Below are 24,564 nucleotides of genomic sequence, written 5' to 3' on the forward strand. Positions count from 1 at the left end.
GCCAGAACCTGGAAACAACCTAGATGCCCTTCAACTGAAGAATGGATAAAGAAAATATGGTACATATACACAATGGAGTACTACTCAGCAGAGAAAAACAATGACATCATGAGGTTTGCAGGCAAATGGATAGATCTAGAAAAAATCATTCTGAGTGAGGTAACCCAGACTCAGAAGGACAAACATGGTATGTACTCACTCATAGGAAGATACTAGATGTAAAACAAAGGATGACTAGACTGCTACACAACTCCAGGGAGTCTACCTAGAAAACGGGACCCTAGGAAAGACCTGGGGATTGCCCAATGACAGAGAAATGGATGAGATCTACATGAACAACCTGGACGACAGTGGGAGTAATGAAGGGCAAGGTTTGAGGGAAAGAAAGCTTAGGGGAGCAGGAGATCCCAGCTGGATCAAGAACAGAAAGGGAGAACTAGGAATAACAGACCATGATAAATGAAGACCACATGAGAACAGGAATAGGCAGAGTGCTGGAGAGGTCTCCAGAAATCCACAATGACATATCCTCTGTAGACTGCTGGCAATGGTCGAGAGAAAGCCTGATCTGACCTAGTCTGGTGATCAGATGGCCAAACACCCTAACAGTCATGCTGGAACTCTCATCCAATAACTGATGGAAGTGGATGCAGAGATCCTCAGCCAGGCCCCAGGTGGAGCTCCAGGTGTCCAATTGTCGAAAAAGAGGAGGGACTCTAAGAGCGTGAATTGTTGAGACCAAGATTGGAAAAAGCACAGGGACAAATAGCCAAATGAATGGAAGCACATGAATTATGAACCAAAGGCTGTGGAGCCCCCAGCTGGATCAGGCCCTCTAGATAAGTGAAACAATTGAATAGCTTGAACTGTTTGGGAGGCTCCCAGGCTGGAGGACCGGGATCTGTCCTTAGTGCATGAGCTGGCTGTTTGGAACCTTGGGCTTACACAGGGACGCTTTGCTCAGCCTGGAAGGAGGGGACTGGACCTGCCTATACTGAATCCACCAGATTAAAATGAATCCCCAGGGGAGTCTTGGCCCTGGAGGAGATGGGAATGGAGGGGAGGGGATGGGGGCAAGTGGGGGTTGGGATGGGAGGGGGGAGGACAGGGGAACCCATGGCTGATGTGTAAAATTAAAACACAAATATAATAATAATAAAAAAAAGAAAAAGAGAAAGTTTCTCTCAAAGCAGTTGAGAGTGAAATACTAGTTACCAGAGCCCAGAAATGGTGTGGGCTGACAAGGATGGGTAACAGAGAACAGGTGCAGTTGAACATAAGTGATAATTTCTTATATTCTATAGCACAGTAGATAACCAGATTGACCACAATTAAAACAGTTAGGAGATAGGACTTTTATATTTCTAGTACAGAGAAATGATATATGCCTGGGGTGATGGATTTATCAATTAACCTGATCTGATCACTGCTGTGTCCATGTATGAAGTATCACACTGTATCCCATGAACAGACACAATTACATATATGTTGCAATATGTTAACAACAAAAATGTAAAAAGAAAACATCTATTGCCATGTTTTTAAATCTCTGGGAATAGTTATTATTTTCATGTTTATAAATAAGAATGTTTATATCTTAGGTTATATAAAACATAAAACACACATTACTTTCATACAAATTATGTCTAATAAAAACTATCTCTAGCCACTCAATGTACTAGGCTCATTTGTGATTTTGTCATTTTAAAAGATCAAATATCTGAAAATCCATGCCACAAATACATTTTTATACTTCTTTTTTCTTTTTGAGATTATAATATGATTACAAAACTAAAAACAGAGTTTTCAGAGGCCTGCTGGCTGAATACCTAGGCATCTCTAGAAGGAAAGTGTTCTTCCTGGCATGCCTTTCTCAGCCCCTGAGTGCTGGAACAGGGTTATGTTGTCTGGCTGTATTTCTTTACCTCTTTCTCTTTCATTCTACCCTTACATGAGGCTGCCTTATCTCCTCCTTTGTCCTTGTTCCCACTTCTATCCACTTTTTCTTCTTCTGTGTTTCTCCTTTATAGCTCTAATACCTATCACTAGCCTTACATGGCTTACTTCCTGTCCACCCCTACCCTTAGTAACTAACAACTTGGGACATAATACATCATGCCAATTGTTACCACCACCACCAATTATTATAGTGGCAAGAATAATAGTTTCTAATTAAATACTGTTGTATTTTAATAGTAGGCCTAACTGTTGGTTGTTGCTTCTTCTGAAGAAAATATTTTAGAGTAGAGCTGAAAATATAATATAGGATTCTAAATATATGAATGAGGGTTTAGCTGTAGAACTGTAACACTGGTCTAGGGAGGAAAAATGATGTATCAGCCTGACTACAGCCTTTTCATTTTTGAAAACTACGAATACTTTGACTGTAAGAATAGGGGTGGTGTTTTTAAAATTAGACAACAATCTCATTTAAGATGTACAAGTCTTAACTCAAAAACATAAGAACCATGAAAAATCAAGACAGTATGATTCTTAGGATATTTATTAATTCCATAGTAAGGGACCCCAATGATCATGAATTAGATAAAACCCTGGACCAAAAATTCAAAAGATGATTATATGAGTGGAGAATGAAATCAAAGATAACACAAATGCACTCATAAAATAATCTAAAGATGTGGCAAACAGCTGAATGAAATAAAAAAAAGCCAAAAACACAAAAAAGGTAGCATCTTCAACAAACGGTGCTAGTCAAACCATATTGAAAAATGAAAATAAATCAGTATCTATCCCTTGGAAGAAAACTTAACTCCAAATGGATCAAGAATCTCAATGCAAGAGCAGATACCTTGAACATGATAGAAGAGAAAATGAGGAATAAGATTGAACTCATTGGCACAGGAAAAGATTTTCTGAACAGGACACCAATAGCACAGGCACTAAGACCAACAATTAAGAAATAGGAACTCATTAAACTGAGAAGCTTCTGTATGGCAAAGGACACCATCATTCAGGCAAAGGACAGGCTTAAAAATGAGAAAAGATCTTTACATTACATAGAGGCAGAGTATCTAAAATATATAAAGAACAAAAACAAACCCTGAACATCAAGAAAACAAATAACCAAATTAAAAATTGGATACAGAACTAAGTAGAGAGTTCTCATAAGATGAAGTACAAATGGCTGAGAAACACAAGGAAAGGTTCAATAGCCTTGGTCATCCAGGAAATGCAAATCAAACTTTTTTGAGATTTCATCTTAGACAAGTCAGAATGTCCATGATCAATAAAACAAATGATGGCTCATGCTGGTGAAGCTGTGGGATAAGGGGAACACTCAAACCTGTTTAGCCACTATGGAAATCAGTGTGACAGCCTCCCTAAGGAAATAACCAGAAACTGGAAACACCCTAGATATCTATCAGCTGAAGAATGGATAATGAAAACATGGTACATTTACACAATAGAATGTGAGTCAGCTCTTTTAAAAGATGAGATTATGAAATCCACAGGTAAATGAATGGAGCTAGAACAAAATGATCTTGAATGAAGAAGTCCAGATTCCAAAAGACAAATGTTGTATACTTTCTCTTATATATAGATATCAGCTTTTAAGTCTACTTCTTTGGGATTCCTGTGGATACTGAAGATAAGCTTAGACATCCAGAATCATAAGCCTATGAACAGCTACTGGATTCTTAGCCTTTTCATCATAAGACAGCCATTGTTAGTCTAAAGCCAGTAAGCAACTCTGATAAATCCTTTTTCAATACATATAGATTTATTCTACCAGTTCTGTTTCTCTAGATAACCTTGACTAATGCAGTAATATATCACTTCAATAGATTTAAGAACAGAAATCACACATGATCATCTCAATATACCATGAAAAGACAGTTGACAAACCCAACATCTTTTCATGACTAAAGAACTAGGAACAGGAAATGATCTCCACATAATAAGGACCACATATGATAAACCTATATCGAATATCATGGTAAATGGTGAGAACTCAAAACATTACAATTAAATTCAGGAATAAAGCAAAGGTGCCCCCTTGCTCTGCTCCTAGTCAACCTAAAAAAAGCCCAGCTAGAGTAATAAGAGAAAGAAAGAAACTGGATACACACAGGAAGAGGGAAAAAAATCAAACTATCCTTATTTACATATAATATAATTGTATATGTTGTATACAGAGACCCTAAAGATCCCCCCACAAAACTCTTCTAACTGATAATTTCAACAAAGTAAGTGGATACAAAATTAACATACAAAGATCAGTATTTTTCTATGCACCAATAATGAACATGCTAATAAATCAAGGGGTTGGGGATTTAGCTCAGTGTTAGAGCGCTTGCCTAGCAAGCGCAAGGCCCTGGGTTTGGTCCTCAGCTCTGGGGGACAAAAAAAGACAAAATAACAAAAAAGACCAAATAATAATAATAATAATGAACATGCTAATAAAATCAAGAAACAGTCCCTTTTGAAACAGCTTTTAAATAAATAAATAGGAATAAATCTACCAACAAAGAGAATAATAACCACAACAAAAATTTAAAACAGTAAAGAAATAACTAGAGAAGACACTAGAAGATTTAAAGCTTTCCTGTGCTCATAGCAGCAGAACCTGTACAGTGAACAGGTCTATATTACTAAAAGGGACCCACAGAGTCAACACAGTCACTGAAACACTTGAATTCCTCATAGAAATCAAACAGAAACAATCCTAAAGTGCATCTGGAAGCACAAATGACCCCAAATAGCCAAAGCAATGCTGAGAAAAATGAACAATGCCAGAGGTATCATGGTAATTGATGTCACATTATACCTCAAAGCCACAGGAATGAAAAGAGCATGGTACTGACACCAAAACTGATGCAAAGATTAAAGAAGATAATAGACGACCCAGATAGAAACTCACACAGATACAAGCCACCCGGTAGTTGAAAGTATCAAAAACATATATTGGGAAAAGGGCAACTTCTTCAACAAATGGTGCTGAGAATAGAGGATGCCTGCACTTAGAAGAGTGAAACTAGAACCCTGTGTTTCACTCGGAACAAAATTTCTGGTTTGGGAAGAATCATGGAAGACTTTGGGACTTTAGACTAGAAGAACAGTTGAACATTATAAGAAGAGCTTAATGGGCCATCCTAGTAGGTGTGTGGAAGACAGTAGAGCTGACAGCATGGACAGCAGAGGCCCAACTCAACAAGTTTCTAAAGGGAATGATATCAGAAACTACACTGGAGACTTTCCTTGTGATACTTTGGCAAAGAATGAGGATGTTTTCTACTCTCATTTTAAGAACTTGCTGTTCTGGCGTGTTGAAGATGTGTTACATTTGTTTATGTTGTGGAACATTTGCTTTACTGATGCAAAGATGTGTTGCATTCTTTTATGTTACATTTGTTTAACTGTGTGAAGATGTGTTACTTTCCTGTCTAGAATACCTGATTGGTCAAATAAAGAGTTGAATGACCAATAGCAAGGCAGGAGAAAGGATAGGCCAGCCTGGCAGGCAGAGAGAACAAATAGGAGGAGAAATCTGGAAGAAAATATGGAGGAGCGAGAAAAGAAGGGGCCAGCCACACAGCCAGACACAGAATAAGAATTAAAGAAAAGATATTGAAAAAGAGAGAGAAAGGTAAAAGCCCAGTGGCAAAAGTAGACAGGATAATTTAAGTTAAGGAAAACTGACTAGAAACAAGGCAAGCTAAGACTGGACATTCATGAGTAAGAACATGACTCCATGTGTATTTATTTGGGAGCTGGGTGGCAGGCCCCCAAAGAATAAAGAGTAAAGGAGTAGAAAAAATAAACCAATTACAACATACCTAAGGCTGAATTAAAAGGAAATGACTTTTTTGGGGGGGAGGAAGAGTTTTGAAGGCAGCCAAATATTGTCATGTGGTAATCATTCTTATGCAAGTGTATAATGAAAAAGAGCAAGTGGGAGAAAAGAAACACAAATGTACAGTATGAAAAGGAAAAGTAAATGGGAAATGTAATGCTTATACTAAAAGAGATAAGGAATTTAAGGGGAGGCCTGATCTACATTGGAATAAAGGAAGGGGTGCCCTTGGGGCAATGTTCCACCCAGCTGAGCTCCCAGCTTGTGAAAGGAAAAGGTCTAGGCAATTTTCTGCTCTTAAATAACGACAAGTCAAAGCTCCTGGCTGCAAATGTGATTCAAGGGGGCTAGGGTTCACCCCAAGTTGGTAGGCAAACTTGGAAGTGTCATTCACACGGTACTGGCTTTAGAGTCATGGGAGATCCATGATGAAGAGAAGCCACTGAAACCAGGCAATGTGTGACAGGACAATCCCTGCATGAAGGTTCTGAGAAGTCAAGAGGTACTGAGAGGTTACTGTATGAAGCTGTAAAAGCTGTATTGCCTTGAGAACCCCAAGATGATGGATATGCCAGAAATATGTGATATACCAAGGAGAGCTGCTTACAGGAGCCAGAATCAGCTCAAGAGAGGGATGTAGGAGGTCAAAGCCATCTAAACCTCCTAACATCAGATACGGAGCTACAGGATTTGGTGTTTTCCCTGTTGGTTTTCTGTCTTGCTTTGATCCAGTACTTCCTCAATGTGCCACCATTCCTCTCTTTTCGAGGGGCAATGCATATTCTGTGTCATTGTATATTGGAAGCAATGGCTTTAGATTTTGATTTTTCCGGAGGTTACAGTTGAGAGATTGCCTGAGTCTCAGAGGAGATGTTACACTTTGGAGTTTTAAACAGTGTGGAAACAGAAAGACTCTGGAGAGCTCTGAAGTCGGATTAAATGTGTTTTGCATTATGATATGGTCATGAGGCTAAGGGGGCAATGAATAGAAGGTGCTGTTCTGAATGAGAATGGTTCCCATAGGCTCACGTGTTTGAAGACTTCGTCCCTAGATGGTGAAACTGTTTTGAAGTTAGTAGGAGATGTAGCCTTGTTGGAGATGTGTCATCAGATGAAGGCTTTGCAGTTCCAAAGTCCCGCTGCCATTACCATTGTGATCTCTGTCTTCTGTTTGTGGACTGGGGATGAGCTCTCAGAGCTCCAGAACCATGTTTGCCTTTCTGCTGCCATACTCCTTGCCACATGGTGGTAGACTCATCATTTTTGAACACTAAGCCTCAAATAAACCCTTCCTTCTGCTGCCATGGTCACAGCAGTCAGAAAGGCTTCATCTAACAACTGATGGAAACAGGCCAAACATTAGGTGGGAGTTCAGGGAATCCCACAGAAGAGGAGGAGAAAGGATTGTAGGGTCCAGAGGGGTTAAGGACACCAGAGGAAAACTCACGGAATCAACTAACCTGGGCTCATACAGGCTCACAGAGACTAAACCCACAACAGGGAGCCTGCATGGGACTGACTTAGGCACTCTGCATATACGTTGCAGTTGTGTAGCTTGGTCCTCTTGTGGGACACCAAACATAGGGAACAGAGGCTGTCTCCAACTCTTCTACTGGCTTTTGGTATCCTATTCCTCATATTAGGTCACCTTGCCCAGCATTAATACATAGGGAGGTGCTTAGTCTTATTGCAACTTGATATACCATGTTTTGTTGATATTAATGGAAGACCTGCCCTTTCCTAAACAGAAACAGAGGAGGAGTAGAATAGGGTGTGGGAACAGAGGGGGCAGGGAAAGGAGCTGGGAGAAGAGGGAGGGGAAACTGAGGCCAGGATGTAAAATAAATAAATTTATATAAAAATAAAATTAAAATAGCTTCATCTAGTTAAAAAAAGAAAGAAAAATAACTAAGGCAGAAGATTCAGGTTCATTATATTCAACAAACTAAACCATATTCAGAAAGATAAATATCACTTCTATTTGTGGGTGCTAGATTTTATATAGATACTTAAAACTGTATGAAACTAGTGGGATCAGGGAGGGAGGAGGAAAAAAGTGGGTAGATGGGTGATAAGTAAAGAAAAAGGAGGAAAAGAAGCAAATGGATACATTTTAATGCAATACTAAGATGTAAAATGATAGCTTAAAAACAGAAAGTGGGTAATAAAATTGTGGACACAAGTCAATAATATTAATAAGTACGGTAAGTGTATGATTCCAGAGCAGGCTGTGGGTTTTCTTGTGTGGTCATGAACTCAGAGAGGATATAGGAGAACTTTGCTTTTTCATCTGCTTTAAACTACCAGTGACAGAGACAATCTGCCACAAATTAATGCTTTTATATATGTGATGAATTACACTAGGCAGAGGATATCAGAGAGAACTTCATAGAACATCTGCATGTTTTCACACAAGGTGGGGCTGATTGTTACTGGAACGTTTCCACTATGTTTCCCATGCCTGTGAACAAATAAGCTCAAAACTACTCAAGCCCACAACGGGTCAAGCCTAAGAACAAATGGTGGGGCTGGGTGAACCGCAGTAGGAACCAGCCTGTGGATGAGCTAAAGATGCAGAATGGAGGCGTGTGAGGGGTGTGTAGCCCTTCCCATCTCACTGTTCCCATGGTCCCCTTAACTTTATTGAACCTCAATGTGACAATACAAGGACATGATGACACCTCTGTTAACTGTCAGCAACATTAAAGGTGTGACAGCAAGGTGTTCAGCTTCTTTTTATTTTGTTTGATCTAAAAATCAATGGCTGTGTATGGGTAGGGAGGGAGTGCATCAGAACTCCCTCTACTTTGTGCTCAATTTTTCTGTTAACCTAAAATTGCTCTAATAAATAGCCTATTATCTTTTGAAAAACATTAATACATAAGTTTTAAAAAGAAAGGTCAATTCTAATCTTATAGAAAGTATTCACTTCAGCCATCTCTCACAATTTCTTGCTTTCCTATATTCTCTCACCTTTTGTGTGTACTATGTTTCTTGCCATACACTTATTGTGAAACATGTATTATGAAATACTTCCTACATGTGCAGTAGTATTTAGTTGTGCCAAGAAAAGTACAAGTAGCTCCTGGTAAATAAAGTGCCAGGAGCCACCTAGGAGAATATGTTTATGTATTGGATAGACATTTTGTCCGACTCTCAGTTCTATCAACTGAATTACAGTAGACGTTGGTGAACATTTAAAGCTTGGAATTCCATCTGTACACTGGAAACCATCATCATGACTCTATCCCATCACCCAGTATCTTATAAAGAGAGAACTGAGTTTTTTGTTTGTTTGTTTGTTTGTTTGTTTTAATCTGAGGGAAAACAGTTTCATCCGAGTGTTCTCAATTTATGATGTCACCGAGGTGTTTGTTGTCTTTCACACATATACTTGGAGTAAAGGATGGGCAAAATGGAAGAGGGTTCAGGGAAAGAAGAAACCGGGGAGCATTGTGAAGCCACAGAACACGTATTATCTCAGGGATCCAATTACACGGCTAGATGCATTCCCTGCTGTTTGTGGAGGCTGGGCTGCAAAGCTGATAGAAGGGAGCCTGAAACAGCACACTCTAACCTTTGATTGATTTGTTCCTCAGACCTGGTCCACTTCCCTCTGCAAGGCTGTAAAAGTCATGCGCTTTACAGCTTCTTCTTCTCAGGCTGATGAAACAGGAAATCATTTCTCTTCCATTCTGACACATCCCTGATCATAAACTGCAGTCACATCCTTGCTTCTGTACAATCTTGGTGCAGTTTCCTCTTTATTCTCAAGAAAGTATTCAGGCCAACTGGTATGAGAGGACAGAGGGGAATAAATGTTCCCATTATTCAACACGCAAGCCTCTACACAAGTGAAAGGTGACAACTGGCAGTTTATTCCAGTACTCTTGAATTTCCATTCATTCAAACCTCTGCCTGAACAGCTTCTGGGGACTTATCTCTCCAATGGTCACTTTCTGTAGCAGCAGGCTCTTCCCTAGTAAGCTGTAATGTCAGAATTAGAAAAGGACTGTTGTGTACCATATATTATCAAAGACATATTTATAGGGTCAAGAAAGAATTTTGGAGAAAATTCAGTGATAGAAGCAAAAGTCAGAGTGGAATTTGAGCTCACTTAAGGGATGATGGCAGTCAAGAAAGGGTAACAGAGTCTAGATGCTTGGAAATGTCCTACGCCTGTGCAAAGCTCTGTGAGTACAAGTATAACAGGGAATGTGTAAAGTCCTATGGAGACATGTATGGGGTATGGGAGACTGAAATACTTGCTTTTTTTGTATTTTTTTTGTTTTTTGTTTGTTTGTTTGTTTTGAAACAGGGTTTCTCTGTGTAGCTCTAGCCATCCTGGAACTCACTCTGTAGACAAGGCTGGCCTCAAACTCATAAAGATCCACCTGCCTCTGCCTCCTGAGTGCTGGGATTAAAGGGGTGCACTACCACAGCCTAATAAGACTTGCTTCTTTGAGATGTCCCTTTGTCCTGAAGTGACTCCCTAGAATGTCTGAATGCAGATGTCCCTTCTTACCTTCTCCTTTCCTTAATATGCCAGATTTTAGAATATATATCATCTGTGATCATATATTCCATAGAAGACAAGTCTCAGTATTCCAATGCAGTTTCTGCCCCAGGAATGATCAAACAGCAAACCTACTGTGTTCATCTCCTGGGACTACACATTCACAGCTCTGTTCTTTCTGTGGCCCTTCTCTATAGTTACATACACAGTTAGCTGCACAAACCTCTAAGAGACTGAGCTCTTAAACATTCCATTACGGATGTGGAAGGGGTTCATGAGACTCTACCCTTTCCCTAGGAGCTATTGGTAGATCATGGTTGCCTAGGGAGGGGAGGATGTCACAGTCTTAAGTGGTATAATCACTAGTGAGTTGTCTGGTCCACAATAAATAGCCGCTCTACCCATGATCACGCGAACAACTTCATTAAAGTCGATGGATCAAAACAGGTATGTATGGGGAACTAGGAGGGAACTACTGGAGAGAAAACAATGATCAATAGGAGTGGGAGGGAATAAGTGACACTGACAGGTGAAGATGACCACAATATGTTGTATATAAGTATGAAAGTGTCAAAACACATAAATAAATAATTATTAAAAGATGGAATTTCCAATTCAGGGATACAACAGCCCTGTGACAAATGATATGAACAGCTTCTCAAATATTCCAGGCACAGAGTCCAGGAAGCTGAGCCTGCCTCAGGTGAACCAGAGAGATGCAGCCATGTATGACTGTGTTCTGAGAGGCACAGAGTGATGAATGAGGCTGTCTCTATATAATGCCCCCATGATAAAAATAGATGGCAAGCTGGGAAGAGAGTGAAAGAACATACAGAAGTATATTCTCAAAGCCAGAATGTTAAGAAAGTCCATCTGGGGCAGACTTCCTTAGTGGCCAATTAATAAGGATAAGGAAAATGAAATAAAAGCATAATCACAGGACTAGGAAGCTGAGACTGGAGGTTCACCAGTGCAAGAGCTGCACAGACTACATAGTGAGACCCTGTCTCAAAAAGAATAATATGTATTAAATACACAATTCAAGAAACGAGAATAGAAACAGAACACATCTTTGACAAAAAGCATGAAAGTGGTGTTGATAAATGTGAAAGCATAAAAGTCATGATAAAAATTAGAACTGGATTCATTGAATACTTAAAATGATTTACAGATGTTAGATGAGTGGCTAACAGTGAGTTAATTTATTGAAATGAGGCAAAGACATAAATTAATAAAACTGAAAAATAGATGAAAGAAAAATGTATGTGTAATATTGTTGTAACATTAATACATAAAAATTTGACCTTTAATTTAGCTATATGAATTTGTGATTGTTTCTTCTTGTTTCTCTTTCACACTCCTTTCCCAGCAGGCAGTGTCCCTGTGCTTCACATGCGATTACATCTGACAAGACAGAAAGCTATGGGTTCAGAGCTCACACCCCAGCTAGAGAACTTGGCTGACATGTACAAGGATCTGGGTTGAACTCATTGTGAGAAACAAAGGAAAGAAACAGGAGAAGAGGGAGAGAGACTGGACTTTTATAATGCTCATTTCAGTCAAGAATGTTTAAAGTTTGTTGACACAATAGAAGTGGAAAATGGTTCAAGTGTGAAATAGTAATGAGAAAGAAGAAGACAGACCGATATCTCCTCAGGTCCCACAGCAGCTCAGATCATGCCATGGTTTTTTGGCAGCTCTCTAAGAGTAACACCCAAGAGTGGGAAAACTGATGATTAGAAAGGGTTCCCAGCTTTGTAAACCTCAAAACAGAATCATAAACATGGCATTGTCGATTGGATAGTTTAGGTATTTATGAATTACACTAAAAAAAGGTAATAGCCACATTTCAGCTCAGGAACCCTAATGATAATGTATTGACTTGTACAGGTGACCATGGGACAGGCAGTATCTTGTCTCAGAGTGTCCTTATATCCATATACCTTATTCTGTTTCAGAAGCATAAGAGTGTAACAGTTATTAACTTTGAGTTTTTTGAGTTGGATGCTTGACCAGAGCAGAAAAGACCTCAAATGCTCAGCTCCACCCTATGGTCTTACATTGGGCATGTACCTAGAAGCTATCAAAGACTTCCAAGACAGGATGGGAATGTGGTACATAGCCACACTGGTTTGGGGTTATATGGAGTGCTCTGTGAAAAAGGCATACAAAGCAGGAAATTCTGTATAATGCCTAGCTTGTATCTGTATGGTGTCACACATCAGTGGTGACAGAGTTCCTGGTCTCTGTGTACTATACAGAGAAAGGAGATCAGAACTCTATTCCTGCTGCCTTATGCTTTAACAGACACAGAGAATGCAAGGATAGCAGACACATGCTTATAATGAACTTGAATCAGACTAAAAAGTAATGGAGATGATTATTGCTAGGGACACAGACCTTGCTCCAAAGTTCAGCTATTCAGCCAGTCTCCTCCTGCCCTCATACTTTATGTTCTTGGCACCTGTAGCCTGTCTCTGGCTCTCTGTTGTGACTACAGAACACAGTATTGAGACAGTGAAGTTGTTCTCAAAAAGTGTGTTGAGAAGAACAAATTAGTGAATTAAATATTTTTAATATTCTGAAATATGATCCAGAAAAGGGGTAAATAAGGCATTAAATTGTGGAGGCATACAGAGACTCCATAGTGTGGCCTTATTCCATCTTTACTCAAGATCAGAGAGTCCAAGCTTACTTTGCCCACAAGGCTGCATGATAGGATGTTTTGGCCAAAAGCATGGATACCAGGTGTCTCATACTTCAAGGCTACTAGATGTTTTGAGAATTAAGGAAGTGTTTACACTTGTCTGTACTTTGTACCTTGAACCATGATGACCTTGAAAGGGGAAGGTCTTTTGCCTCTCCTCTTGCTGGTGTATAAAAAAGCCCATGAGGAAGAAACTCAGGGCAACTGTGGTATTGACCCAGAGTCCTCCCGATGCTATTCTGTCTCTGTCTTTTTTTTTTTTTACATCATACATCTCTATTTTTCATATCTATTATTTCTTAATCCTCACTTCTCTCTTCAAGGACTGTCTCATAGTCAGACAGGACCCAGCATTAAATAAACATCTATAAATAACATGGATTACAATCTGTTTTTCCTTCTCTACTTTGTCATGGTCATTTCAATACACAGTTTGAACATTTTGGACATTGCCTGATATGACACCATAAGTCTTCCCAGCCAATACACTGGGCTGTAGCAATAGCTTCATATTTTAATGACATTATTCCCTAACTGTTGGTTTACTATATTATCTGTTGCACAAATGGAGGCTGAAATATGAACATCAATGTATTTTGATCATATTCATCACCTTCCCAAATCCACCTCAACTCTCTGTTCACACAACTTGTGTGTGTGTGTGTGTGTGTGTGTGTGTATAAAACCCATCAAGTCTAATTGTGCTGCCCAAATATTCTGTGGTGTGGAACTTGCCCTGGAATATGAAGATAAGCACAAAGTCCCAGCCCTGGTAGAGGAGCGACTGAAAATCTGAGCATTCTTTACTTACACAGTTACACACACTTAGACTTAAATCTCAATGAGCACTACCATCAAAGAATGCACACTGATTCTTCTCATTTTTAAATCAAATGTTTTTATTAATTATATGAGAATTCTACATAATCATATAATGTGTGTGGATTATATTTATCCCCCATTCCTCACCGTAACTCATCTAGGATTCCCCCCTCTAGGCCTCCTCCCAATTTCATGTCATATCTATAAATATGTCAAATTTGTGATTCTCACATACAAGTATGGGGCCATCAACTGGAGCATGAACAACCTACCAGGGACCACACCCTTAAAGGAAACTGACTCTCCTTTCCTTAGTAGCCATCAGTTGTCCATAGCTCCTCAGCTAGAAGTAGGGGCTTGTCAGTCATTCCAGCCTCCATGCTGGAATGTCAACTGGCTTGATCTGCAGTCAATCAAGCACAGCTGCTGCAAGTTCATGAGTATAGCAGTCCTGTTATGTCCTAAAAACACTGTGTCACTCTGGCCCTCCCTGACCTCTGGCTTCTATTGTCTTTCTGCTCCCCACTTCTGTGATGGTCTCTGAGCCTTGGGGATAGAGAATATGATATGCATATCTTATTTAGAACTGAACACTCCACAGACAATTCTCTGCATTCAGCCTAGTTGTAAGTTTCTGCATTAATCAAAACCTCCTGTACCCCTGCCCCCCAAAAAATTCTCTGATGAGAACTAAGAACTGCATAGGTATAGAAATAAGTTTTAGAAATCATTTTGATATTACATCCATTTAGTTAATGTAATAGTACTAAGTTCAATGACTTTTCTTCTCCAGCATCTTACATAGTACTTTCTAGTACTTTGAGAGCTAACCATCAGGGAAAAAGCTTCCCTGTCAATATTTTTATTATATGTATACACATATAGCATAAAATACATGTATTTCTCATGTCTTCTGACTTAAGTATGTGGTGTCTTCAACAATCGGATCTTACCATCAAATTCTGGTGGGCCACCAAGGATGACAGCAATAATCTATATTGTTTGGAATGTCTCTAAGACACCTCTGACAACTTGAGGGAAAGTATCCCATTCCTGGCAATGCACTATTTATTAAGTGAACTATGGCAGCTGAAGGATTATTTTTTAGTATCTCTTAATTATTCTTTGACAATTTCACACAGGCATACAATGTATCTTGACCATATTAACCTCCAAATTCCTCCTCTTTACTCTCTAAATACCCCACTACATATATCCCTCTATGGTGATTTGAATGAAAATGGCCCTATAGGCTTAATGCTTGAAAATTGGTCTCTAGTTGGTGGAACTGTTTGGGAAGGATTAAGAGATGTGACCTTGTTAGAGGAGATGTGTCATTAGGGGCAGGCTTTGAAGCCCATGCCATTCCAGGTTAGCTCCTTCTGCCTCATGCTTGTGGATCAAGATGTAAGCTCCCAGCTTACATCTAGAGCCATTCCTACCCACCTGCTGCCATGCTTCCTGCCATGGTGGCCATGGACTCTAACTAACCTTCTGAAACTGTAGGTTCCAAATAACCCCTTTATTTTGTAAGTTGTCTTGATCATGACACTTTATCACAGCAGTAGAAATGTCACTAAGCCACCCTCCCATCTTCCTGTAGTTTTCCATTTTTCTTCTCTTTTTTTTCTTATTCTTTGTAACTCAATGAGTGCAATTAATGCTGCTTGCTGAAATATTGAAATCTTATTGGCTTGATATTGTGGAGATCTTATGCAGGCCACCCTTGCAGCAGTGAGTTTATAGCCATATCATGTTCAAAAAAAAAAAAAACCAAGCATTTCACAGCCCTCCTCTCCTCCTTCTGACTCCTACATTTATTCTATTACCTCTTCAGCTGTACCTTCAAAGCACTGATACAGTTGTTTCACACACAGATAAGCAATTACAGTCACTTATTCTCAGCACTTTGACCAATTATGAGTTACTATAGTTAACTTTACCCCATTGTAAAAAGAAAGTTCTCTCGCCAAGGCACAAATCTATGGGTAAAAACTTAAGTATATAGAATTTAATTTGACAATTTATTTATCAAAACAATAGTAGCCTGTCCCCCAAGCCTATGACCACTTTAGCCTTGACTTTTGACCAAGTTTACAGTACAAAATGTGACGTCTCTCCTGTGGAGCAGAGCTCAAGTCCAATCAGAAAACAATTGACAATCGTGTAACTGCCAATACACCAGTAAATACATCTTCCCTGGAAGATTGGTATTATAGCATTCAGAGTAATGCCACTGATGCTTTTTCCCACAAGTGGCCCACATACCACCTTTGGCACTATGCAAGTGTGTGAAAGTGTATTATAACTACAACAATAAAGTCTTACCATGCAATTCCAGTAGAAAACCAAGAGCAATGGCAGCAGCCTATGTTTTGTGGGGACACCTCTGGGCCTTCCCTGACCAATAGGAAGGCATCCCACTCTAAGCACGGTGATTTCATTTCATAACCTGTGTCTTCTGGAGGAAGCATTGTCTACCCATGCATGGTACCTGTGTTCAAACTACTTATTCTTCTTAATATATATATATATATATATATATATATATATATATATATTTAAATTAGTATCACAACTTTATTCTAGAAAGGTAATAAAATACAAAAAGAAGCTTAGAGGATAAAGGAAGTTACTTGGCTTACTGTTCTAGGTTACAGTCTGTCCTATCAGGATAGTCACAATGGCAGGATCTTGAAGCAGCTAGCCATATCCACAACCAAGAGCAGAGAGAAATTAGTACATGCATGTTTAGTACTAACCTATCTTTCTGTATTCTTGTGCAAGCCAAAGCTCTAAACCAGGGAATGGTACTGCTCACAAAGAGTTGAGACTTCATCCATCAAGTATGTATAATGAAGACAAGCCCCCACAAACATGCACAGGTCAACATGGTCTCTCATTTAGGGTGTTTTCCTAAGTTATTGTGCACTTTATAAAATAACATTTAGAACTGTCACAACACCATCCCTAGTTAACCTGACACACAAACATATCACTTTAAAACCATAACCTTCTACCCCTTATTCCCAGTGTGTCATGTTGCTATTTTTTATTATCTAAAACACAGTCCAGTTCAAAAGACCTCCTAAAATTTAAAAATTCCAACACTTTGGAAGCCCAGAGTTTCTTAACTATGAGCTTCTATAGTCTAATAGTTTTGCTTTATGAAATTGAATGCACCTGTCTTTGTACCATATGTTTGTAATTGCCATGAACTCTTGATGGATTGTTACCTTAATCAATATGAAGTGACCATCTTTATCTTTGCTCAATAGTTTTAAAGAATGTTTAGTCGAATATTAGAACAGCAACACTTGTTTGCTTCATGGATCCATTTGCTTGCAATGCCTTTCTCCATCCTTTCACCGTGAGGTACGGTCTCTCTTTGGTGGTTAGGTAAATACCTTGGAGACAGAAAAATGGATAGTTCCTGCTTTTGTACCCAGTCTACTAGTCTGTGGTTTTTGATGAGTGAACTGAGACTATTAATATTCTGAGTTATTATTGAGTTTGTTTTTATATTTAATCTGAACATTTCCTTCCAGGTTTTTCTGTAAATCTCTCTTAGTGTTATTAAATTCCTTTACCCTATTTTTATCATCAAAAATTTTTTTCCCTTCAATTATGACATACAGCTTTGATGGGTAGAGTGGCATGGGTTGGTAGTTGTTGACTTTCAGAACTTGAAATATATCTGTCCAGACCCTCCTGGACTTTAAAGTTTCAGTTGAATGAGCTGCTGCCATGCCGACGGTCCTGTTTCTTTCTATATGTGACTGGTGTTTCTCTCTTGCCGTCTTCAACATGCTTTCTTTGTGTTGAATGTTTAGTGTTTTACTTACAATATGACAAAAAGCGCTTGTTTTCTGGTCTTACACTTTTGGAATCCTGAATGCCTCCTGGATCTAGATTGGCATTTCTTTTCCCACCTCTGAGATTTTTTACCTTTATTCTTCCAAAAATGCTGACTCAGCCTTTGGAGCTATATTCATTTCCATGCTCTAAATTTGCTTCTTTTGGGGTGTGGCCTGTATTCTGGAGTTCCCACTAGTATCTTTTCTTTATAATTTTGCATGGATCTAGTTCTTCCACCTTGTCTTGAAATCCATATAGTCTGCTCACTCCTTGATCCATTCTATTGATGGCACTTTCCACAGAGCCTTTTGCTCCACAACTGTGTTTTATATTTCTGGCATTTAAGATTGCCTTTCTTCAGTGTTACATTCCTTTATTGAACCCCTCTTTCAAATCTTACATCACCTTCTTTATTTCATTGATGTGTTTGTGTTCTCTACAGGAGCTTATTTTCTTCTTTGATTTATTTCGGCATACTTACTGTTGTTCTGTCTGGGATCTCATCTGACTCTCACTTGCTACCGTGACTAAAGATTACTGATTTTTTTGTAAAGTTTTACTATCTTGATTTTTTCATTTTTCTTGTGTTGCTGTGATGAGATTTACATATTGTATGTTGTTTCTTTGGTTTGTTTATGCCTTTTAAACAGCTATATTCTTTTAGTTGATGTATTAGCAGTATTCATGCAAGACTTGGATGTAGTAGACCTAAGTATATATTTCAGAAAATAGCTCATCAATCCTGGAACAAAGGATGCTTGACATAATTTCTATAATATCTCCAAGTATGATTGTACCTATGAATACAACCTCTTTTTTTAATATTTCCACTATATAGATATCATGCTAGTCAAATAGTGACAGTGCCCCCTTTGATGTCAATAACCACTGGGGGATAAACAACTAAGATTATTATGGCATATACCCAGATTTTAGTTAATAAAAATAGGAGTAAGAGATAAGTATAAGGATTAAGTATTAGATCAACTTTGAAAAGAAAAAAAAATAGAGATTATTAAAACAGGAGAGAAAATCTGGGTTATTGTTAGGGTTACCAGGTTTTAGAGATTTGTAAAGCTACAAGAGTTTATAATTAAGAAGTTAAAAAGGAGAGGATAAGGATGAAAAGAAGAAAATGCATAAGAACAAGAGATGAAGTATATGAGATGTGGGTGAAGAACGCAGTAAGAATGCCTTACAGGAAACTGGTGGAGAAATGTGAACAACAATCCAAAACCTAGTTGAACAATAGACAAACAAAAGCAAACCCACCATGAGACATTTGTTCAAGAGTGAAGATTCCATACCTGACAGGAAATAAGAAGAATATTTAAGAAGTGAATTGTTGCATCTGTTATGTTGAGTTGAAAGGTGAAGTTCTCCGACCCCTCTGGCTTCAGTAGGCTCCATGAAGTGCCATGTGGAAGAGGTTTGAGGGGTCAGATGAACTCTAATATGAGTAAAGAACATTGTAAGTCTTTCCTGATAGTTTCCTTGGATCCCTGTACTCCACGGTGGCTGCTTCTGGTCTGGCATAAGGAACAGAAAGCACTGAGTTTTAAATATGTGTCTATTTCCTCTCCTGTTTCTTTTCTTTCATCATTACATACATTTCATTCTTTATCCTTTCTCACCATTTCTCTTTCCCACCTTCCTATGGTTTCCTGGGAGTCTAAAGCAAAATGAAAATTACTTCTAACTGTTCAATCCATGTTTGTTCTGTTAGCTGAAATAGGCATTCTCTTCTACTATATGGGACCAAATTTTTCCACTCAACCTCTCATAGGATTATTCTAAGTTGTCTTTTAAAATAAAATGTCAACAATGATAAAGAATTATATAAATTACAGTAAGGCTCATATATAGATGAAGCAAAATGTAGGGTTTTTTGAGATATATTTCATACCATGTTATAGTGTTCTTGGATGTTTTGCTCATTAAACACATAATTATTCATATAAAGCAAAGAGAGAGTAATTTGATGAATTAACCAGGACCATGGACCAACTAATTAACTTACAATGCTGCTTGTTAACATCCAAGAAATTTAAACTCATGTTCCCAAAATTAAGATCTATCTTTTTACACTGTGATGATCTTAAAAACTGTAAGATAGAACAAGTGACTGTGGGTTACTCAACCCCAGCTGATATATCTACAACACAGCCCCTACACCTCAGGCTCAGGGAAAAATCACAGAAAAGGTGGCAGAAAGATTGTAAGAGCCAGAGGACCAGGACACCTGTTATGAGATAATGTCTTCTAGACATGACAGGGAAGCTGCGCAAACACAACCTCAACAATACAGCGGCCAAAAGAAGGCCTGGATAATGAGAACAGAAGTTGGCATGACAATGTATATGGGAGAAATCTCACAAGGCCACACCCCTAGATGAAAGCTACAGTCCATCAAGGTTACTGAGAGATGGAGAATCAGTCTTTTCTAGGGATGAGACTCCTGATAGGCTACCCAACCCCAAAACCCTAAACACATGTCCATATGAACAACACTAAATGGACTCAGTGGGAATATATATATATATATATATATATATATATATATATATAGTGCATGTGTGTATGTGTATATAAGTTATATATATATATATATATATATATATACATATAAATAAAACATCAGTATTAAAGAATACTAGTCCATGAATTTGAGAAGAAACACGAGGCAACAGGGGAGGTGTTGGAGTGGGCAGAGGGAGGAAATGGAAGCAATTTAAAACTTGTGTTTAAAAAATCTCAAAAAAAAATTAAAAATTTAAATTAAAAAAGTCACAGTCTAGGTAAAGCTACTGATTGAGTTTGAATACATTGACTAAAGTAAGTTTTCTTTAGAATAATAACATTTCTTTTCAGCCTTGCAAAAACCATGGAAAGATAAAAACAAAATTCTCTTCCGAGACAAGCAGTGATTGAGATATCCCAGGGGAAAGTCAGTGACTGAACTGAGGAAGTAGTTCAAGGGTATGCCTATTCACAGGCACTAGAGGGAATGTGTATGTTTAATTACTCGTAAAGATCAAAGTAGTTAAACGAAGGTAAATGTGTATTCTTCTGTCTTATATCCCTTAGCTTGCATGTGTGTTTGTCATCATTAATTGAAACAATGATGTGGGTGCTTGCAGATGTCACTGGCAGATTTGACTTTGGTGCAGCTCACCTAAGAGTTTAAAGTACACACAACTCGGTGGGACTTGAGATTCTGCCTTTCCAACAAGCTACCAGCCAGCACTGGTGTTCCTTATGTGCTGAACTCTTGGGCGCAGTTCACATCATCCTAGTGAGAAGGTGTTTAAAGCAGTTAACAGTGTCCATTCTTCAGGCATGAGGCCTCAACTAGAAGCCTGGCTCTACCACCAGCGCCCTGTGATTCTGGGAAGACTGATTAACTTTTCCGTCTCGGGTTCCTCATCTGAAAAGAGAGAAGACACTAACAACATCCCCGTGCTGCTGTGTGGGTCAAATGAACTGGTTGTTCATTAGAATCAATAGCACTACTAGCTGTACATGCCGATGTAGCTCACAACATGTACTTGACTAAAAATGTACATAGGTTTTAATCTCCTTTTGATAATTTCATCACTGTTGTCTAAAAAGAGATAAAATAGTTTGGGCTTTGTGTAATTGTCCCACCTGTTCATTTAACCCTTGCAAAAAGCAAAATACACATGCAGTCTGGGTATTTTTTATAAACATGTCTGATGATGTGTCTTAGATTTTTCAATAAACAAAATTATATATATATAAATTTTTCATTATCCTGGGGGAATGTAAAAAGTCATGCAAACCCATTTTACCGCTCTTGAAAGCATTACATCAGTGAGTTATTTAATGTGAACTGGCTGGGAAATGTCAATCACAGATTTTTACTCTAAATGTGTTTGACTCCACCATCAAATCAGTGAGGCAGCCATTAGCATTGCTTCATCAAAAGTTTTAACTGTTAGAAGAACTGACGAAAAGCCTTCAGACCTGAAATGTTTTATCTTCAGTATTGTGTCTGTTCTGATGAGACCTGGCATATGCAGGAGGGTTTGCAGCACTCGGAGGCCTCAGTAGGCAAGCAACTGTTACTGCTTTGTTGGGTTGATGTGCTGTGCCTATCAAACGGCCTGCTAAACATTTGTGCTTATGCCAATTTGTCGCTGTCGCCATCCGCTTCAGTCAGACACAGACAGAAGCTTTTTGCAAAGGATGGTTTAATCTTAGAGACTCGTAGTTATTGCTGACTCCCCTGAGAGTAGGTGATTGCTGCTAAGGTATAGTGGCCCAACTGTTAGTCATAGATAGACACCTTTATCTGCTAAGGTATAGTGGCCCAACTGTTAGTCATAGATAGACATCTGTATCTGCTAAGGTATAGTGGCCCAACTGTTAGTCGTAGATAGACATCTGTATCACCCCCTCAGGGACCATTGCAGAAGAGATGACTGAAAGGTTGTGGAAAGGAGCTGGAGAGATGATGGCTCATGGGGAAAAAGCATTAGCTGCTCTTTCAGTAGACTGAAGTTCAGTTCCTGACACCCATGTCAGGCCCCTGACAGCTGCCTGTAATTCTAGCTCAAGGGTACACCTTCTTTTAGCTTCTGAGGCACATGCACACATGTGCAAGCACAGATGCATGTGATCATACACATACACACACATAGCAATGAAAATAAAAATGAAAACCAGTTTGTGTTTTTATCTATTTCTGTAAGGGTGTATTCATTTTCTCTTTAAAGTTCTCTATTATATTCATAAAGGCTGTTTTCTTGTGCTTCAGCGATGGTGCAATACTCAAGGTCTGCTTTGGAAGGGTTGCTGTGCTGTGGTGGAGAAATTGTCCTGACTGCTATCGATTGTGTTTTTATGCTGGCTCCTATGCATCTGGATTTGGGAAATTTGTAATTCTAAGCACTCATGTCTGCTGTGGTCTTTGCTGGTGTTTTGTTCCTTGGTGTCTGTTTCCTCTTTGGTTCTTAGGAGAGTATGGTAGCTGTGTGTTGCCTGGTGAAATTTTTCTGATATCCTGATAGGTGTGGTCACTGGGTGTCTTAGGTAGGATTTCTATTGCTACGAAGAGACACCATTATAGCATGAACCTTAGAAGGTCTTATTAATAAAAATCAAACCTAAGTCCAGTTATTGGGGTGAATGCTGAATGATCAGTGAAACAGAACAAGCCACAGCCACCTCACCTTGCCAGTTCCTCAGCCGATCCCATTTCCTCAGACTGGAAGCTTCTGAGTCCTCATCCAGAATGAATCTCAGCTGAACTGCTACTCAAAAACCTAAAAGTTTAACCAGCTCTTGTACATGGCCCTCACGTCTTAAATACCTTTCTGCTTAAATACCTTTCTGCTTTCTGTCATCACTTCCTGGGATTAAAGGCGTGTGTCACCATGCCTGGCTGTTTTCAGTGTGGCCTTGAACTCACAGATATCCAAATGGATCTCTGCTTTCAGAATGCTAGGATTAAAGCTGTGTGTGCCAGCATTTTCTGGCCTCTATATCTAGTGGCTGTTATGTTCTCTGACCCCAGATAAGTTTATTAGGGTGCACAATATTTTGGGGAACACAATATCACCACACACCATGACCATAGCAACTCTTATAAAGGAAAACAGTTCATTGGGGTAGCTTATGGTTCATAGTTTCAGTCTATTATCATGGTGGGGCAGCATTGCATCATGCAAGCAGATGTAGTGCTGGCTACATCTTGATCAGAAAGCAATAGGAAGTGGACTATGTCACTGGCTGTAGCTTGAGCATATATGAAATCTCAAAGACCACCTCCTTCCTCCAACAAGGCCACACCTACTCCAACAAAGCCACACTTCCTAACAGTGCCACTCCCTTTGGGGGCCATTTTCTTCCAAACCACCACACTTGAGGTTCCAGGTAAATGTGTTTCTGTGTATTAGGTGTTGACACTTAGGAATAGGGATGGACTATGAAGGAGGTGCAGAGAGGGTCCACAGGAGGGAGGAATGTCATGTGTTCCATGAGGATCTGCTTAGTTCCCTGGGAATGAGCGCAGAGGGTAAGAAGAGGTTGTCTGAGTTGGGCATAAAACTTGAGGATTGGTCTTAGAGGAAGGAGTACAGATCTGCAGTTAGCCTACCTGCTTCCCTGGAAGGAGTTGCCTGCAGGTTCCCAGGGAATGTCTGTTGGAGTTAGTGTCTGAGATAAAGCAGTGAGTTGGGGGAGGGAAAGTAGGAGGTGAAGATCTGTGTGATCTACTGGAGATAAGGGCATGGGGGGAAAAAGCCCTCAGCAGGTGATCTGCTGTCAAGCTAGGGATGAGACTGGGATATTGGATTTAGAGGAGAAGAGATAGAGGTGAAGATCTGAAGATCCCTGGCTAGAGTAGCCCACATGTTCCAGAGGAGTGCTTCTGGAAATGGGGGCTCCTTCCCTGGGTGGAATCTAGTTTTAACTTTTTTATCATTACTAACACCATGATAAATATGTGCATGCAAGTATCACTATTTTATGATGATTTGATTCCTACATGCTTAGCTACTAATTTAACACATGATTAAACCAAAATATATGAGTAATTTAAAAACTAAATATCAAAAGAACAAATAATTCATTCAGTAAATGAGTATATAAAATGAATAGGCATGTTGTCAGAAGTACCAATGGCCAACAAAAACATTCAAAATTTTTGCAATTATGGAAATGCAAATCAAAGCTCTGTTGAAATTATATTTTATCCCATTCAGAACAGTTATAATAAAGAGAACAAAAAATGATATGTGTGGATGTGGAGAAAAAGAAATCTAATAAGATAGGGCAAGACAATGTGGAGGTTCCTTCATCTTGTATTCTTACTAAAGCCGT

At 39.0% G+C, this 24,564-nt stretch overlaps 1 gene segment (V, D, J or C); it reads left to right on the forward strand.

Annotated features, from left to right (window-relative positions):
- LOC118591330 overlaps nt 1-24,564 on the forward strand; it is a 698,773-nt gene that overhangs the window by 259,488 nt on the left and 414,721 nt on the right.

Source organism: Onychomys torridus, chromosome 9 (genome assembly GCF_903995425.1).
Source record: "Onychomys torridus chromosome 9, mOncTor1.1, whole genome shotgun sequence".
NCBI lineage: Eukaryota > Metazoa > Chordata > Mammalia > Rodentia > Cricetidae > Onychomys > Onychomys torridus.